This window comes from Oreochromis niloticus, linkage group LG23 (assembly GCF_001858045.2).
Source record: "Oreochromis niloticus isolate F11D_XX linkage group LG23, O_niloticus_UMD_NMBU, whole genome shotgun sequence".
Classification (NCBI taxonomy): Eukaryota; Metazoa; Chordata; class Actinopteri; order Cichliformes; family Cichlidae; genus Oreochromis; species Oreochromis niloticus.
The window spans coordinates 16,337,895-16,353,756 of NC_031986.2; the positions used below are offsets into that span (position 1 = coordinate 16,337,895).

The following is a 15,862-nucleotide window of genomic DNA, read 5'->3' on the forward strand; positions in this document are numbered from 1 at the left end:
ATCACTTTTTTATTGAGTTTTAGACCTTAAAACAAAAATAAGACAATGCACATACACCCCTGACACAAACACAGAAAAAAAAAAAAAACAGTCTGAGCAAGCAAAATGTCACATATTCAAACCCTCATATAACACCTATACACACAGGTATGCTATTGCATTGAACCTTTTCTCTGAGGATACTCTCTCTCAGATCGCAGGGCTGAGCTGTATCTACAGCACTGACCTCTGACACTGAGCAGCACTTCTTTCTTCAGCAGGATGTTTCCCTCCCGGCTGTAGACGGTGCAGGTGTAGGTGTTTGTGACTGTAGGGTATTTCAGGGTCAGACTGAGGTCTCCAATTTTCAGCAAGTTTCTCTTCATTCTGATTAGGTCTCTGTAAAATGGATGCTGTTCTTCAGGCTGGTCAGAATCATTCTCATACACGTGGACTTTCCTGTAACCATCAGTCCACTCCACTTTAGCGTCTTTGGGCAGGCAAACTGTGGTCTTGCAGGGCAGCTGGACAGACTCCACCCCTGAATCCACCTCCACATTGTAAACTGAAAGGACAACAAAGCACAACATGAAAAAAACAGCAGTAGCTGTGATGGTCACATGACCTCATCTTCCTTGTCTCAAGCTTCCCTTCCCTTTCTGGCTTGACTTGCTTTTGTGTCTTTCTCTCTGTCTCCCATTCCCACTTTCCTGCTCTGTGTGTGTGTTTCAGTTCTGCTTCATCTTTCAGAGGTGAACAAGCTCACATTTAAATGATAAACAAGCTCTTCTAACTTTTTTTTAGCACTTTTCATTAATGCATCCACTCCTTTACCCCCTTACATCTCTGTTCAGAGTGCCCTAAACCGCATAGTGGATAAGCAGATATTGGACCAGCTCAGGAGAATATTTCAAGGCAGAAAAGAACAATGCAGCAATGAATGCAGCAGGCATGGATGGCTCTCTCCAGCCACGGAGTGCCACAAAACACACAGCCAGGAATGAGGGAGAACGCAATGCCAGACAGAGGGAGATGCAGACTCTAAATATATGAGAAGGATTAAGGGCAGGGGAAGACGGCTGAACACAATCAACTGACAAGACAGGGGAAGCACAGCTAAACATAGTACACAAAGAACAAGTGCCTCTAAAAGTAAAACAGGTTTGCAAAACACACAGAGACACAGGCCGACTATATACAGGCAAAGGCAGGAGCGACAGAGACAATACTGGGGAACAAGGGAAGAGAAGGCAAGGGAGCAACACAGAGACGTGACAAGGGGAAGTGGCAGAAACAAAGACAAGACGGACCTAACAGGGCAGGACACACAGATGCAGGACCAAGACAAACAGAGACGGGACCAGGCATGAACAGGACCAAACACCAAAAGGCCTAAACTAGAAATACAGATAACTACATAGGAACAAGTCATACAGAGAAAACAAAAATAAATAAACAAGACTCAAAATATTATAAAAACAAAACATTGACTGAATGACTCAGGCATCTTAACACACTCAATGCCATCTAGTGCTTACTCATTAATCCTAAATTATTTTTCCTTGTGAACCTGATCAGCGGAAGGGCGCTCAAGTGGCCAAGGAGATGTTGGCTGGCAACATGAATATAACTTTTCTGGATTTTCTGGAAAAATTAAATCAGGTTTTTGATAAATTCTCTAGCACTGACTTGCTCACAAAACTGCTGACACTCTGACAGAGGAGGAGTAGTGTGGCTGATTTCGCTGTTGAGTTTGTGGATTCTGGCAGAGGAGCCTCGCTGGAATAAAAGGGCCCTTTGCGGGACCTATTTTGCATTATTTGAGTGAATACATTCAAGATAAACTTGCAACGAAGGAATTCCTTGCTTAACTTAATGCACCAGCTTACTTATCTATTAAAGGTGGATGACCACATTCAGCCATTTTGTCCCCAAAGGAACTGTAACTACTGGCAGGTAACTTCTGGTTACAAGGGAGTTTTTCCATCAAACTTATGCCAAAGTAACTATTCATAGGGGTTGTTTGATTGTTGGGGTTTCTCTGCATTACTGTAGGGTCTTTGCCTTACAATATAAAGCACTTTGAGGTTACTGTTGTTGTAGTTTGGTGCCATCCATCGTTCCATCCATCCATTTTCGTCCACTTATTCAGGGCCAGGTTGCAGTGGCAGCAGGCTAAGCAGAGAAGCCCAGGCCTCCCTCTCCTCAGTGTAATAATAACAAATGTGTGGTGTCTCTTTAAGACAGCCTAAGTTAATGTTTAGTGATGTCATTAAATATTACTGCCCAGCCAAAAGATATAATTTCTCCGGCATGCCATGAGTCTCCCCCAGGAACTCAACTGGCTCCTTTCAATGTGGAGTAGTAGTGCCTCTACTCCTCACCCTCTCTCTAAGGTAGAGACCAGCCACTATTCAGAGAAAGCTAATTTCTCCACCCTCTCTGAATAGTGGCGTGGGCACTCCACCCTTTTCCAGCTGAGGACCATTGTTGGACTAATGGATGGATTCTCCTTTTCTCCTTCCCCTGGCATAGACTTGCCGGGGAAGGCTGAAGAGTGTGACCACACCCTCTAGTTTTTTTCCATGGCCTCTCCGAACTCTAACCAAACCCAAGTTTTTGCTTCAGTCCCTGCAAGCAGCACTGTTCTGCTTGGCCTGTCCATAGTATTGGCTGATCCTAGTCCAACAGCCTGACCAAGCCTGATAGCACTCCTTCAGCCTGATGGTTCCCTTCACCTCTGGTGTCCACCATCTGGTTTTGGGGTTGCCACCATGATAGGCACCAGCAACCTTGTGGCTGCAGGTCAGTGCAACAGCTTCAGCAATGGAGGTGCTGAAAATCCAGTCCATTTGGACTTAACGTCCCCAGTCTCGCTTGGAGTGCTCTTGAAGCTCTGCCGGAGGTGAGAGTTGAAGATCTTGTTGACTGCGGCCTCTGCCAGGCATTCCCTGTGCACACTCACTATATGTTTAGGTGAACCAGGTCTGACTCAGGTAATACATGAAACCATGGTTCTTCGTTTACAGACGGATCTATTCTTCCATCACACTTCTCTGTCAATTCACTATAAAATCCACCATCAAACTGTCATTACATAAATGCGCAGAATGATCAAACATAAATATAACAAACAAACATTTAAAATAAAGTTAACAAATGTGCAATAAACAGAACACAGTTAAATGTACCACGCTGGCTGCACGTAACTGTGAGGGAAGGAGTCCGCTTTAGAAACAAAAACTTAAAGAAAAACAATTCCCAACTTCTTTATCTTCTTTACAGCTCCCTTTCACTATGAAACAACTTATTTAATCTTCCTTATGACTTATTTATCTTACGGCTTCTCTTAGCTTCTTTGCATGTTTTCTTAACCTCCTTTTTCATCACTTAAAGGCACCTGTGCGCAACACAGAATGTAACATAGTTCCTACCCCAAAAGAAAACAATGTTCATAAAAAATGAAAGAAAGAAATAACATACATAATACGATAAATTAACAAATTGACATAATTTACATTTATGGCAGTTAAAGATTCTAAGAAGGCCGGGTACTCTGATCTGTCGTTTGGCACATAAGTGCAGACGACAGTCAGGTCCCAATGCCTGACCCAAAGGCACAGAGAAAAAAAACCTCTCTCATCCACTGGGAAAAACAACATACAGGCAGCAGGCTGAGGGAATGCTAAGTTACCCACCTCAGCCTGCCCCCTCTTACTAAGGGCAACTCCAGACTGAGACAAAGTTTAGCCCCTCTCCAGGAGGCTTGTTCTAGAGCTCAAGCATTGCATTGACTATTGCATAAAACAACATCTAACACTTTGATGCGACCATTGTTTTTCAGTTAAGCCTTGGACTCATTGCACTTCTAGGACCATAAGTGTGTGGTGATCACAGCCTCCGATCACTCACTCTTTTGGCTTGGCCAAAAGGGTTATGGGTAGGTGTTGTAGGAAAGACTCACCTGACTTAAAATGGTGCCGAAAATGAAATAAAAGACCTCCAGAAACCACAAGAAGAACCAGGAGAACCAGGAGAGCTTTGGCCCAGGATGGAAACCGCTCTGTGTAGAAACATAAAGACAACTATGACTTTTGACCTTTGACAGAATGTAATTAGTGAATTTACTGAATAGGCCTATACTTGTGTCAAAGAGCCTAGGGTAACATGGTTATTTCTTATTAAAGTAAAATTTTAAAGTAATAAAGTTTTATCTGAGTGATGTCAGATTTATGTACAGCATGTGTTTGTTGTTGACCTTTGACCTGCAACTGCACATCTCCTAGTCTCTCATAGCCAAATATAGGGTCTCTGATTGAGCAGGTGTAGGTGGCGCTGTCAGACAGGTGGAGGTTGGTCAGGTTCAGGCTGAGGTCTCCAGTTTCCAGAGCGTCAGTCTTCATGGATGTTCGGCCGCTGTAACGCTGGTTTTGATCTTTCAGTTCATCTCCAAGAAGCTGACGCTGGTGGACGGTTGGAGGACTGAGGTCGGAGCGACTCCACACCACTGTGGGGTCACTCATATCGAAAGTGTCAAATTCACAGGGCAGGTGGAACGAGTCCCCCTCATAGATCTCCAAAGCAGCTGAGTCATGCTGGGAAACTGAGGACAGACAGAGTTTCCATGTGTGACTCTGAGGTAAAGATCAAGTTTAGACATCAAAAGTTGATTCTGTCCATCTGGACGTAGTGTTTTCAGTGAGAGAAACGTTTCGTCACTCATCCAAGTGACTTCTTCAGTCTCAGCTGACTGCAGGTTTCCCCTATCTTATAAACAGTACATTTGCATTATGCCGGCTTGTACACATACACGAGAGACACGAGAGTTCTTCTTTACTGATGTTTACTGTGCTTCTCTTAACGTACACAGGTACACTGTAGAACTGGTGAATACAAATGTACAAGGAAATTGTATTTCAGCATTAAAACATATTGCAATATAAAATTCACAAAATATAAACAAACATACCACTTTGGCCTGAAAGTGGACAAACCGGTCTATTTGGAACTTAGGACTTGTTTTTTCTTCTTTGACATTCACACGGCTAGACCGTCACCATGAGCAGCTTCTCTGGCTTTTTTTCTAAAAACAGGAAGCGACCTCTGCCCTTACCTTAAACTTAAAAAATTAACCAATTATTTTCCATGTATCAAATTAACAGTACACCAATCCGGTATGCAATAGGAAAATGTTAACATGCTCAACATAAAAATAAAACATACAAAATAAAATGCGTTAATTACATTATCATTACAAGAGCTCTGCCTAGTGGTCAAATACTAACATTTCAACAGCTGTTATACTCCCACCATCACACTATTGCAACAGCATGTGTGATCCTAAAGGAATTTAACCCAACAATGAACTTTATAAAGGTTAACCAAGAAACATTATGTTTAGTCTTTACTCTGCTTCAAGTAAAAGTATAGTCTTATGTATGGGTCTCTCTAAAATCGTCTTAGTTGTGTGCTTCCCCTTATTGTCTCTAGTAGAGTTAGCAATGAGTAGCTTAACTTTTCTGACTTTTCTGACTCTGGTTTCTTGGAAGACAGTCTTCTTGTAATAACACAATGTCATTTACTTTTGCATTTCCTCTGGTTTTATTCCATTTGCTTCTCTGTTGCGGGTTTAACAGATATTCCTTTCTCCACGTAGTCCAAAATACATTTGCCAAATACTGTGCTGGTTTCCATCTTTTCTGAAGGTAGAGATCTTCTTTAGCGAATTCTCCAGGTGGTGATGAGAGCACTGCTGATTTCATCGTCAAAATATAATTGGGTGTCAACAATGATGAAGTGTCTAATCTTGAAGCTGACTGGTCAAGAATGGATTTTAGAATATTTCTTATTGTCCGAATCTGCCTCTCCCAGACTCCTCCCATGTGGCTAGAAGGAGGTGGGTTGAAAACGAAAGTTATTCCCAGCTCTTTGACCTTCTCTTGAGTCGCTTACGTTAGTCGCTTACGTTAGAAGCTTTCGTTTCTTGCACCGATAAAATTGGTGCCTTGATCACAATGCAGCTGACCTACGTTGCCACGTACTGCTATGAAACAACGGAGTGCATTGAGAAAACAGTCTGTACTGAGATCATCTAGGACTTCTATGTGTATAGCTCTCGAGCACATACATGAAAACAAGAGTCTGTAACCCAGTGTTAAAAACGTGATTAAAAGCATAAATATTAATACTCATTTGATTAAAATACTAATTTCATAATGGTAATAAATATTGATAAAAAGAACTTAAATATAATAAATACTGATAAAAAGCATGTAAACATAAGTTTAATTAATATGGACGTATGTATATGTAATATATAAATGGTGTGGGGGCAGGACTTAGTCCTGTGGAGAGTGTTTGTTAGATCCACTGAGCGACCAATCATTGGCCGGTCTGACCCTTCCCCCAGTCTGTGTGCGCTGCTCAGACACCTGTGTGTGCCTGCGTGTGCCAGTCAAAAAACGCCAGAGACACAGACGGTGAAAGATTCGGTTACCCGTGCGGTGAAGAAGCTAGCTGGATAGTAAAAGTCCTGTTTTCGGTGAGAATAATAAGAGTGATACTGTATTCCAGAGGCCGTGAGCCAGCGTGAGCACTGTGAGGCCCCGTGTAGCATTTGTTGCTTCACATGGTCAGGTTTTTTCCCTTTGCTTATTTGGATTGGATTGGTTTTGAGGACCTGAGAAGAATCGAGGATCCCTTTTCCAGTACTGGATGGCGAGCCCAGCCCAAAGAGCCGGATGAACTGGTAGATTGTACCCCGACTGGTTACAAACACACTGAGTGACTATTGAACATTGACAGACTGAAATTGACTTTAAAAAAGGACACAAAAGACAATATATCCTTGGGTCGACCATTTGTGGGGTTTATTTTATTTTATTTTGTTTTCAAAAGCGCGCTCTACTTTTGTTAAATGTGCACAACCTGCTAAATTTTAATAATTGCTAATAAATGCAATTGTGTTTTCTACACCTACTGTGTACAAGTCCTCTGTTGTCATACACCCTTGGCTCCTACGAATCTAGAACCTGTCTGATCTGGCCCATATCTCCCTTCTGTCCTCGTACTGTGGTTAAAGGTAACTACACTGCCGTAGTACATGCAAAGAAGGCAAGAAGTAGCACCACCAGTGTTACAAGTCCATATCTCTTTAAGTCTTTCCTCCCTTCTTTTACACAGAATGGTCTGAAGCAGTCCATACCGCTGTATGTAAAAAGGTAGCTTCGAGTCTTTCTGGTGGCAGGTCGCTCATCCTTTGTTCTTGATTGCCTTTCCTGTACTTTCTACATTTGACACATTTGTATATAAATGACGATACTTCAGTACTGCAGCCAATTACCCATATCCCATTGGACCTTATCTCATTTACTGTCATCCCTCGGCCTTGATGATGCATCTTCTCGTGAAAATGTTTAATGAGTAGGTGTGATGTTTCTTTGGTAGAATGGCTGGATGTTTGATGTTGGGATGGAGTGACGCTTTTGTAAGTCTTCCTCCCACCCCTTCTTTCCTTTCTTCCAACACAGTACTTTCATTGGACATTTATTTTGGGTTCTTTACATACTTTACACGACGTCTTATTCTTGCTATTCCTTTCACAACTCTCATCCAATCTGAGAATTTTTCCAGCCGTTCCAAAATGGATTTCTTTGGAGGGGTTTCTTACCAACTAAAATGAATGGAGCGATGAATCCAAGTGGGTCGAATATTGAGGCTACTGTCGAGAGCACTCCTCTTCTAGTGAAGGGGTTATTCTTTACAACCACTCTGAATTAAAGGGTGTCTGAGCTTACACACCATTGGACCCCTAAGGCCCTTTCTATCTTTGGCTCTCCTAGTGCCAGATCCAGGTCTGTTGCTCCTGCTACACATTCTTCCTTTGGGACAGTAGCAATCACTTCCTTGCTGTTGCTAATGAACTTGTGCAGATGTAGCTTACCCGTGGCACACAGTTCTCTAGCTTCCTTTACAAGTTGAATAGCGTCTTGCACTGAATCCACGCTCGCCAAACCATCGTCCACGTAGAAGTTGCGTTGCATGAACTTCACCATGGCTTCACTGAAGTTATTCTCACCTTGAGCAGCAAGGTCAACATGCTGCATGAAACAAGTGGACTCTCATGCGGAACACTGATGTGGACTTTTCCATGTTACCATCCTCCCACCATAGAAATCGGAGGTAATCTTGATCTTGTGAGGCAACATGAAACTGGTGGAACATGCGCTCCACATCGCACATGACAGTTACATGTCCTTTCCTGAAGAAACACAGAACTCCAACAAGAGTATTTGTGAGGTCAGGTCCTGACAGGAGATGCTTGGTGAGCAATGTATTCTGGTACTTCTGAGGATGGTAGACGCCATGGTGAAGAATGTACCACGCTGGTTGATTATTTAGCTGAGCCTCTAGCACTTTCTCTGCATCACCTCTCTTTATGATGTCTTGCATGAAAGCCACGTAATCCTTGTAGTAGCGATCGTCTCTTCTCAAGCACCTTTCTAGACACTTCAGTCTGTGTTCTGCACAAAGTTTGTTGTTTGTTAAGTCAGGTCTTTCTTGTCTGAAGGATAGTGGCATTTTAAAGTGGCCATCTTGCTTTTCTCTTATGCCTTCCTTTACTTTGGCTAGAAACAATAGAAACTTCTTGTGACATTGACTCTTCTTCAACACTTTTTTCAACAAAGTCCATCTCTAGCACATTAAGTATCTCGGCTGGAGTAAGTATTTCTTTAACTTTGTTTCTGCTTACAAAGTGAACTTCGGTTTTGAGCTTGTGAGTGGGTGCTACAGCTGGCAAGACTTGTTTAACAATAGCATGATGGCTTACTCCTATTTCATCTTCACAATCACCTTCAGAGTCGCAGCAGACAATGATGCTCCCGCCAAGCAGAGATTTCTGTGCAAATGGCTGGTCTCTATCACCACTGACCACCACTAGAGGGAGCAAAGCTTGAGGACAGTTATATCCGATCAATAATCCAACTTCACAATCAAGCTTGGGAGCCATCTCTTTTGATAAATGTTTCAAATGTGACCAGTTCTCTGCTGTTTTGTTTGTGGGAATATGTGATCTGTTAGCAGGAATGTAGTCTCTGGTATAGCTTGTTGGTAGTTTGATTCTTGTTTCAGAGTAAATACCTCTTACTTGTAAGTCCTTTAACTTGCTGCGTAAAACAATTTTTGTTTTGGACGTTATAGTGGAAATCTTGAGTTTAACTGGCTCTGACATGGCGTTGAGTGACTGAGCTGTGTCTTTCAAGATGAAAGTGGTGTCACTTTGATTATCGAGCAAAGCATACACCAACTTTTCATTCTCTGGTTCATCCACAGTTGATACATAAACTGGGATAACTGAGGAAGTACAACCTTTTGACTTTTGTTGCACTTGCTATTGTACTTCAGAAACATCTGTTTCCTGATTAGTCTTTGTTTGTTGTTGGCTATTTTTTCTTTGTTCCTTGTCTCTTTTCTCTCTGTCTTGATGTTGACACGTTGGGTGAGGCTTTTGGCATTTGTCACACACACTTCTGGAAGTACAGTTCTTAGAGTTATGACCAGTCTTGAGGCAACCAAAGCACAGTTTTTTAGACTGCACAAACTTTGCTCTCTCTTCAACTGACTTGTCCATTATCTTGCGACATTTCTGAAGCGTGTGACCAGGTTTCTTACAAAAGAGAGGCATGTGACATTCGTCCTTTTACTAGAGCTTGTACTAAGTGCTTTAGCGTTCAGCATTTAGTTTCTTTTGGGCTTGTCTTTGAATGCATGCTTGTCTTGTTCAGTTGGCTTTATTGCAAGCAGAAAAGTGATAGGAATACATGCAATTCTTGCTTCTTTATTCAGGAATTTGACACAATGACTAAAATCTGGGAACATTTTGTGTTCTCTTTGAAACTCACTGTTCTGTTCCATCGTGCACTTAGCCAATCAGGCAGCTTTGCAGCTATCCTCTGATTTTCCACGCAATCATGCAAAACTGGAACATAAGGTATGGCTGACTCAACACTATTTAGAAAATCTAAAGAAAGCTGTTCATTTTTGGCGATGACTGAATCTTGTCACGATATGATTTGCCTATTACAAAGGGATCTCCAAACCTGTTGTTGAGTATCTTCCAGGCAGCATAATAAGTGGTGTCTGTTCCAACCAGAAAATGTCCTTCAATAACCTTCTTAGCTGGACCTCCAACATACTTTCTCACGAAGAAGTGCTTTTCTTGAATTGGCAGATTCTTGAGGTCAACTAATGTTTGAAAAGACAACTTCGAGTCATTATACTGCAGCGGATCACCTGTGAAGAATGCAGGCTCTGGGATTAGGATTCTGTTTGCAGTGACAGCCTCAGCGAGCATCCTCACAAGGTCAGTGGAGGGCGTTTCATTTGCACTAGGAATTGCTGTTTGAGGAACAGAGGCTTGGAGAGGTGCAGTTTGTTGCAGAGCTCTAACTTGAGAGGGGATGAATGGTTTCAAGTTCACATTTGGAAAGCTTGGTTGCGGGAAGGAACTATCTTGTCTTATTTGGGAATGAACTGAAGATTTTTCTTCATTCTCACTTTTCACATTTTCAGCATACACCTTCAATCTTGCTTGTGCTGCATTATGCGTTTGCAGTTCTTTCAATAGTTCCACTTATTTTCTCTTTTCTTCTAACCTTGTCTTCATTGAGGTGCTCTCCATTAGAAATTGAGCTTTATTCCTTGCATCTTCAACTTCTCTGATTTCTTCCTCACACTGATGCTGTTTTCATTATCTTAATGACTTCTTCTGTAGCTGCTACTTCAGCTGCAGCTTCTTGTCTTTGTTGTAATGTGACCAGAGATGATTGCTTTGACATCCCAAAGATAGACCTTGACTTATATGTGATCCTTGAAGAAACGCTGGATGAACTGCTGTCAAACACGGACTCTCAATCAGGCCAGGGTATACTATTTGGATCACCATCTTCTTCTAAAAAGCACCCAGCCATTGCTCTGGCAGTTTCACTGATAGCCATGCACACATCACATCTTCTGCACATTTCAATATCAGGACTTTGTATTTTTCTGATCTCATCATGAATGTTACAGATGTCAGTCATACTAGCATCTATAACTATGAGGTGCCGTAAGGGACATTATTACTGAAACGCTTTCACACACACTACTGAAATTTTACCTCTCACACACACTAGTGAAACGCTCTCACACACACTACTGAAACGCTCTCACACACACTACTGAAATTTTAGCTCTCACTCACGCACTCCACTGAAACCAGAGGCATTTCCGCTGAACTGGAAGTTGTTTCCTGACAAGGAAACTGATGGAAAAAGTGTTATATTGCAAAACACTACAAGGATGTCTACTCAACAACCTGGCCGACAATAATTTCACGGACCGGCCTTTAAGTTGTCTTGGATAAATACAATAAAATAAAACCAGTACCGCTTCCAAAAAAAGAAGATTTATTCATAACACACGGGAAAAGACCCAAGGAAACCGAGTTAACAATATAAACGATATAAAAATTCAAAAAAACGACACATAGCCCGAAAACAATAAATTTCAAACTCAAGCCTCAACTCTTGCGACCCGGTGCCAAACGAATCACAGACCGGTACTGGTCCAGGACCTGGGGGTTGGGGACGGCTGTGTTTATAGCCTAAGTGAAACAGCCGCATTACTTAACAATATTTTAGCTTCCTTGAATCAAGGAATGGATTCAAGGTGCAACAGGGAATTCGGCAAGTATGTCTTGTTTCCCCTAAGCTTTTTATATTGGCAACTCAGTTGTTAACACTATTAATCAAAAATTCTAACGACATACAAGGAATACCAATTTTTAATAAAGACTTCAAAATAAGTCAATTCGCAGATGATACATCTATTTTTTTTTTTAAAGATAAATACGTGGTAGAGAAAACTAAATTTTCTCTAAAGCTTCTCGTTTATCTCTCAGTATCAAAAAATGTGAACTACTCCTGATTCATACAAGCTCTGACTCCTCAATAACTTTGGTTAGAGTTGAACCTAAAGTTAAATATATAGGGCTGATAATATCTAAAAAACCCAATTAGCAGAGAAGACACTGATATTTCTAACCGTATCATGGAGATGAAGAAATCACTTAGCCACTGGTTAACCAGAGACCTCGCTATTTTTGGCAGAAACATCCTATCTAAAGCTGAAGGCATCTCCAAATTGATTTATCCTTGTCATTCTCTATATATCTCCTCTAAAAATATTAATAAGGCTAACACAGTTATTTTCGAATTTTTGTGGAGGAATAAAACCCATTACATTGAAACATCTCAGCTTGTGAAGGAATACAATAAAGGTGGTATCAAAACTCCAGAATTAGAATTTATGGTTGGCACCCTTAGAATTAAATGGTTAAAATCTGAGATAATGAGATTAACCCACAACTTCTCCCCATAATTAAACCTTATGGAATCATAGGGTAATAACACTTAATCAAAAATCAATTTTCAAGAGCGACTGGTTTAAACAAAAAGATTACATTCATAACAGATTTGTTGGATGATAACGGTGATTTTCAGAAAAATATTGTATAAACTCAAAGAGAATATAAGAAATTTTGTGAACTGGTCCCACTGCATCTGCTTCATTTGATTAAAAATTTTATGATATACAAGAATTTCTCATCAGTGCTCCCAAATTTATTGCTAGGGCAAAGTCAGCTGTTTGATAAAAATGCAATAATAGATTTATTAGTAGTTTCTTCAAAGACAAAATATTTCATAGTTACAACAGAATGGTTACATTACATGGTTCTAATTTAGTTATTTCATATACACTGGATAAAGCATACTAAAAATTTATGAAACAGCCTATTCTACCTAAAGTTGAAGAAACACACTTAAAGTAATAAACAAAATTAATCCTGTGGCAGAATTACTAAAAAAGAGATTTGGTTTTGAGGTGGATCAGTGTTCTTTTTGTACTGATGAAAATGAAACCCTAGAACATCTTTTTTCCTATGCCCTATCACACAATGCATTTGGTGCAACTTAAAAATTGGATTTCCCTAAATATTAATGATGTGCCACTATTTGAATTACATCATAAATTTTTTTATATGGATCATCTAGCATTGGGTGTCTCAGACATTATTAACATCATCATACTTTTGAGTAAATATCATATCCATTGTGCTAAATGGAGGAACGCTAAGCCTTCTCTCCCTGGTTTTTTTTTAAAAATGAATTTAAGATATTTTCTTCTTTGCTAAAAAAGACAAAAAGCACATATGCCAGACAAATTAACCAGGATAATGCCCGTCTGCTATTCTAAATTTTGACTTGTGCTGAGGCTTATATATTGTTAAGTAATGCAGCTGCTCCACTTAGGCTACTAGCAGGTTGCTGAGTAGACATCTGTGTAGTGGTTTGTTTGAAATCTACCACTTTTTCCTTCAGTTTCCTTGTCAAGAAAAAACTTCCTGTTCAACTGAAATGCCTTGTTTTTTCAGTAGTTTCAGTAGTGTGTGTGTGAGCGTTTCAGTAATAATGTCCCTTACGGCACCTCATATATAACACTCACAGCTTCAGGTATTAACTCATTGTCTTTACTTTACACCATTCTTTTAAATAAGTTTATGTGGTATTTCCACTTCTTGTAAACTTGACATTTGCTGGAGCAACAACACACACACAGCAGCTGATTGTAACATGAGCTCATCTGAAAGCCACCAAGAAGAATCCAGTGATTTGAAAGTTGCTGCTTTGGATTGTTAGTTTGATCTGAATCAGAATCCAGTGTTTGATGGAAATCTCCTCCTGCTGCACTTCAACACATTAAAGAGAGAGAGATGATGATGAGAGCAGAGAGAGGAAGGTGTACTTACCGTGCAGGAGGATCACAAACACCACAAACATCTTCATGTTCCTGTCAAACTCAGAGACTCTTTAAAAGCCCTTCAGGACATCAGCTCACAGCAGCTCTCACTTTCCTCTGCTGATCATCTACTGACACTCTCACACTGCTCACACTGTCACAGCTCAGAGTTCAGCTTCACACTTTGTTAAAGCACATCTCTGGAATGAAGTCCGGCCGGCCACAGATCACTTCTGAGGAAAGAGGAGGACATTCAGCCTCCTCGTAGTGTAACTGCTCCAGGTTCACAGCGACACACAGAAAGCTCAAAGTCCTTTCACATGACCGTCATTTACAACCAGCCCAGAGCAACTTTATTAATCAAACACAATAAAACGGAAACACAAAGCTTTGGTACTTCACTGAGTTTATGTTAGCATGCTGCACATACACACACACACACACCAACATGAAGCTTGTAGTGGTAATGTGTTAATTTCAGCCTGAGCCAGAACCTTTTTATGACACGTCACAGACTCCTGTGATTTCAGACTCTTTGTGGAGACACTAAACACACCTTTGACCTCCACCAACACAAACAGTAGCACTAAAAAGCAAACAGCGCCTGATATATATGGATGTGATTAATCTGAGAGACCATTAATGTTTCAAAGACCAACAAAACTCACTGAAACTGTGTGTTTGCACAAAGTCTGAAATGCACGTGTGTTATTATTTCAGATTCATGCACTGAGCTCTAAATCTGTCATTAAAGTGTTCACATGTAAACCAGGCTGTTTCTATCACTGCACACTTCACTCAGAAACACATGCAGACACGTTCTTCTGCAAATGAAAAAGGGTGTTAAGGGATTTTTTAGGATTTTAGGATTTTTATTATGTTATGCTTAAAAGTACATTTCATTATCTAGATGTGTTTGCTCTTTCAGTATTCAGCTTAAATAGAGAAGTTACGCTCTGTTCAACAGGAAGCCTGCATGCAGCACAGTTCTATTTTATCTCTTCCTGTACATGCTACACGAATATGCTTGGGGTATAAATAAAGCCTGACAACTGTTCCAGGGTGCGAGTCTCCATGAGTCTCACCCGTGTACACGTTAACCTGTCTGAGCGTCTTTAATCTGACCTGAGTTGCAATACAGGAAATCTCCTGACAAAGGGAAACAGAAGTGGTGCTTTATGTTGATCTTAGCTCTACAATCAGGAACAACAGAGCAATAAAGGACCAGCAGGAAGAAGAATTGATTAACTACACATGAAATCAAACACTGTGAACTCTGAACTCTGGACTTCAGATCAGAAATAGATGAATGTTTTATGACAGTCAGAGAAATCAAACAGAAAAGTAAAACAGAAAACAAATAGCACCATACGACTTTACGGTCCATGTTCACTGAGTATTAGTGATATCTAGTGGACATTTCAAGACACTACAAACTGATCTCAGACTATTTTGAAATAAATCAAGTATATTTAAATACACTGCAATCACAGAAACTGTCAGTGGAGAGTAATAACAAAATTATTGTAAAAATAAGCAAAATTTAAAGGAAAACATAAAAGTGGAAGTGACACAACTGTGAAGTTAATAACATCTTAAATACCCAATGAACACATCAGAAATGACAGATTTGGAGAGCGTTTGGCACATGCTGCTTACTTACATCTAACCAGGACAGAGGAGAGAGCAGAGGAGATGAAGAGTGCAGCAGATCGGTGAGACACCAAAAGAGCAGAAAGGTGAAGAAGAGTTCCTGTGACTTCAACCTCTCAGCAGCATCGTTTGACTTGGGGAGTCACATGATTTTCGGGGTTTTCCCTGTATTATTGTAGGTAGGGTCTTTAACTTACATTAAATGAGGGAACTGTTTTTTGTGATTTGGCACTATATAAATAAAATTGATTCTCATCAGCATGGTGAGCTGCTCTGCTGTAAAAAGACAGAAAAAGTGCCTGAATGGAAGCATTTTGCTGGTGATGGCTTTGGTAGCAGCTGGAAGAAAAACAACATTAGAAAATATGATGGTGTGGTCTCAGCACTGCAT

The 15,862-nt window shown here is 40.6% G+C and overlaps 1 protein-coding gene across 3 annotated transcripts in view; it reads left to right on the forward strand.

Moving 5' to 3' along the window:
- Positions 1 to 15,862, forward strand: part of nfkbiz (nuclear factor of kappa light polypeptide gene enhancer in B-cells inhibitor, zeta) — a 692,084-nt gene that overhangs the window by 189,626 nt on the left and 486,596 nt on the right. The window lies entirely within an intron of this gene.